The sequence below is a fragment of the Jatropha curcas genome, chromosome 7, assembly GCF_041381405.1.
Source record: "Jatropha curcas cultivar XTBG-Jc1 chromosome 7, XTBG_Jcur_1.0, whole genome shotgun sequence".
Lineage (NCBI taxonomy): Eukaryota > Viridiplantae > Streptophyta > Magnoliopsida > Malpighiales > Euphorbiaceae > Jatropha > Jatropha curcas.
The window spans coordinates 18,672,964-18,677,474 of NC_143157.1; the positions used below are offsets into that span (position 1 = coordinate 18,672,964).

At 33.7% G+C, this 4,511-nt stretch overlaps 1 long non-coding RNA gene across 1 annotated transcript; it reads left to right on the forward strand.

The window, feature by feature from the left end:
- Positions 1-582: 582 nt before the first annotated feature.
- On the forward strand, positions 583-2,056 carry LOC149494848 (uncharacterized). The gene is made up of 2 exons (XR_016321605.1): positions 583-1,060; positions 1,776-2,056. It is a non-coding gene; the product is annotated as an uncharacterized LOC149494848 (long non-coding RNA).
- The last annotated feature ends 2,455 nt before the right edge of the window (positions 2,057-4,511 follow it).

Genomic DNA, 4,511 nt, shown 5'->3' on the forward strand with positions numbered 1-4,511 from the left:
TTAACAATATAGTGTGCACTTTGGTTAACATTTTTGTGAAAAAATAAACAACGTTGTAAAAAATTTTTATATTTTTTTATAAGTTTATGTTACAACATAATAACATACTTTTGTCTGTATACTATAACTCGACTAGAAATTTTATATTGTTGTTCATATATTGTAAGGAAATAAGGAATGTTGTAAAAGATTGATCATTCTTATAAAAATTGATAGTTTACAAAATAATAGATCCCTTTCAAAAATTCGTAATATTTTCTATTACTTTGTAAAAAATGCAGTTTTCTTGTCAAAATTGGTGATTTACAAAATAATAAGTTTGGTTTCAGAAATTTAGTGATATATTGAAACAACTCAAATTTTTATTTTCAAAGATTTTCCAATTAAATTTAATAAACCGACAGCTTGGAAATTTATTTTAATATTTTAATGCGAACACTGTGAGAAACCGAACCGAAAACCGATTGAAAAAGTCGAAAACCAATCGAAAATCAAAGATTTGGGTCGAATCGAACCGGTTCGACCCAAACCATCTAGAAAATTCCCTTTCCTTTTTTTTTCCAGCGCTGCACCTCTCTACTCCTCACCATCACAGCAGCGCCTCCTCCTTCCTCTTCTTCTTCTTCTTCTTCTTTCTTTCTTTCTTTCTTTCTTTCCCTTTTCTTCTTCCTCTCTTCTTCTTTCTTGCTGTGACTGCGCCTGCGTCGACCTCAGCCAGCAACAGCAGAGGCGCGATCCACAGCCAGTCGCACCGCCTCCATCGCGCACAGCACCGCCTCGCCGCTCCTCCGCGCGCCACAGCCAGCGGCTCCACCTGCAGCAGCGCTTCATCCTCAGCCAGATCGCAGCGCCACAGCTCCTCGAGTTCATTGCGCCACCATCCTTGCTGTCCAGTAGATCGCGCCACTTGCTCGCAGTCCCGATGCGCGTAGCTCCGATCTAGCACGCGTAAGCCTTTCCGATCTAGCAAAATTCAACAAAAATTATACTTGGGATCGCTCGGGTCCATCTAGTGCTCCTCCCGGATAGAATCAAAACTAGAGCTTCGCTCTCCACCACAGTGAGTAATAATAAATAATGCATATCAACACTGCATTTGCATAACATTACATTTTTATATATTTACATATTGTATTTTCTCATATATATTATGTTATGATCACTATAATTATACTTGTGCATAATTGTGCATTTGGATGAAATTGGTGTATTATGATAAATGAATTGTTTGATTATTTGTGCTGTGTATATACTGTGCTCTGTTTGTGTGGAGTTGGGATGAAGTGGGTCACCATGGGTTTGTGAGGACGGTCGATAAATAAGGATCCTGATGAACTGATGAAAGTGGACCGTCGGCCGGGTAAATGGGAGATCGGCGCCCCCGTGTGCACCTGATGAACTGATGAAATGATGTTGATGATATGGAAAAGAAAAGAGAGAATGTAAAAATAAAATATTGAGAGGACTGGTCAAGTGAGGATTAGACCGGTCGGCCAGATATGGGGGATTGGCTCCCCGGGTGCACATGTTTGAGAGGATGGGCTGTTTGAGAGGACGGCTCGTCGGGGATTTAGGTGACGCCACTGACTAATTTCCACGTGATGTGATTATTTGAAGGTGATATTGTTGTGGGTGCTGATATGATGACATATGAGTGACTGTTGTGTGTTCATTCAGTATACTAGGGTGCATTTTGCTTGCCTGTATGAGGTGTGTATTATTTATTATTATTCACTGAGTTGCAAAACTCACCCCCTTCTCTCCAAACCTCTCAGGTACTAGGAAGCAGCTGATTCGATTGAAGCTCTGCAATCTTCTCCGCAGAGTTATAAATGTAAACTTTATATTTTTGTTATTTAATTTTGGTTGTATAAGTTACTCTTTTATCAGATTATTATTGAACTCCGCAGTTATAGGGTTGTGTATTTAAATTGGGCCTTATTGTTAGCACTACGCTATAAATTAATTATTGTGTAATTAACTGTAGGTAAACTAGTAAGCCCTTATTGTGATTATGAGTTATTGTGAATAGGCCCTGGTTAAATTTTATGTATTATTTGATATTGGGCCAGATGTTTGAAAATTTTATAAAACTTATATCTCAAGTCATATGGGCTTACTGTTTTGTTGAAATTAGGAGAATCATGTAGACAGATTGAATAATTTAGGCTTACTACGGGCCTCGGGGGCCTTAAGCTTACCTAGGCCCTAGTGCCGGTCTGGCCCACGGAAACGGGTCGTGACAAAGGTGGTATCAGAGCAAAAGTTCATAAGTCTAGATGTAACTGCGGAGTAATTCCTGTCATGTCTTGACATAGTCTTCCTTGCTTTCCTCTTCAGCGTTGTTCGCAACCAGATTAGAGTTAAGTTGTTTAATAAGTAAAATTTTGTATCCTTGTTCTTTAGAGATGTGATTTAGTTACTGATGCTAAGGGGATGGTTTAAACAAAAACCCTTTTATGGAATAAATAATATTCATATATAATTTAAGTATGTAAGAAGATAAGTTATATAGGATTAATAAGTTGAGGTTAGTTGATGAAAGTGTGCTATTTTTTTATTTAATACGTGTTGAATGTGGAATACATATTTAAGAATGCATGAATGTGTGTATAGGTGTGCTTGCGGAATTGAGAATGAGTTGCTAATAATTTAACAAGAGAACTAAATGATTCGGATTCGAGGACATCAGAATCTATTTAATTAGAGTATTGAATGAGTATATGAATTTGATGAAATTTACATGATGTTGGTTAGTGGAATTTCTTATATTTATTGAGATAAATATTTTCTGGATGGAATGGATATACATGATTTTTATAAGGTCTGAATGTTGAAGGATTTGGTGCGATTTGGTATAATAATTGGTGATGAGTATTTTTCATAAAGAATAATATTGGTGGAATTATTATATGAAGTGAGTTTTATTTATGAGTAATTACTGCTTGGTGGGACAAAGTGTATTGTAGCATTCATCAGCTATTTCGTTTCAAGTGTATGAATGTAGGGAATAATATAAATTATTGTGGTTATAAGAAAAGTAAATTGTGATTCTTAGTAAAAGATAAACTACTTTAATCATGATGTACTTAGTGGTGGATATTGTGTGGATTGTGGCATCTTATGGTTTAATATGGTACAAGTAAGAATTAAATCTAATGGTATTTAGCCTTTTGATATTTAAAATAATTGTTGCACACTCGATGGTATGTGAATTACAAACAATGATTTTTGTTTAATGGGAGATTCTATGATCTGAGAAGGAGTTAATGACTCCATAAGGGAATTAAGGTACTTATGTTATGTAAATAGTGGGCTATGATGATTAAGTATATTGATGAATGACATCGGACATGGAGAGATAATTGTCCAATTATTGAATTGATATAATACTAATGAAATAGATAAGTAAGGATGGATCTAGTCCTGTTATTGTTTGGATATTAAGAAAAGAATCAATTACAGAAACGTGAAGGGTATAAATTAATATGATTTAAATGAGGATAATCAGTAATTAGAGGTTTAATAAATTAAGGATTATGGGTAACAAGATTTGATAAAACTAGAAATAGTGATACCTCAGCAGCTTTAAGATAAAGACTTCTATACTTTGGGAATTCATGAGTGTATTAGACGGGACATAAGTAAGACCCTAGTATATGTAGGATGTTTAATAAGCCAGACTAAGTTTATGGATCTAGTATAATAAAATGAAAGTAAAAGATAATAGAGGAAACTAGTGGACTTGGGATTGGAACGCTATTATGTTGGGTGATAATTATATTAGAAAATGATAATTAGAATATAATTTGAAGGAGAATAATATTTGTGTAATTGTAAAGTTTCTTGTTATATTGATAAAAAAAAAAATAGAGATAAGGTGGATATTAAGAATTTAAATGATCTTAAATAGTAATTTTATGCTGTAAATAAATTTAAAATTTATAAAAATTTAGAAAGTTAACAGATGTTTTAGAATAAGTAGTTAAGACTATGTAGTTAAACAAAAAAGGAGCGAAATATTATTAAAGATAGAATGATGGAACATGTATACTATTGAAGGTAGGAAAAATGGCTTTGAGGTTTAAAATAATTATCACTGTTGATGATAATTCTAATAGGATATTAAATAAATAATTGATAATGTTATAACCAAACTTTTGAGTTGAGTTAATCGGGTCTTTGCGAGGTGAGTTTCGAGAATTTAGTGGTTCATGAATAGTAAATTTAAATCTAAAAAGAGATCAAAGGTAGGAAGTTATTGAATGTCTTATGTTAAACAAATAGATAAATGATTCGAGGATTGTAATCCCGATGACAAAAGAATTTAGTACTTATATTCAGAAAGAAAGATAGACTTTCTATTGGAGAGAAAGAGAGAAGAGAATTTTGACTACTGTAATTTGATAGCATCTAGTTGGAATAATAGTTGATAAAGGATCACGGGACTTAGCTTGAGATGACAACGAATGTAAATAAATTTAATTTCTTGACGTAAAGCAATTAAAATA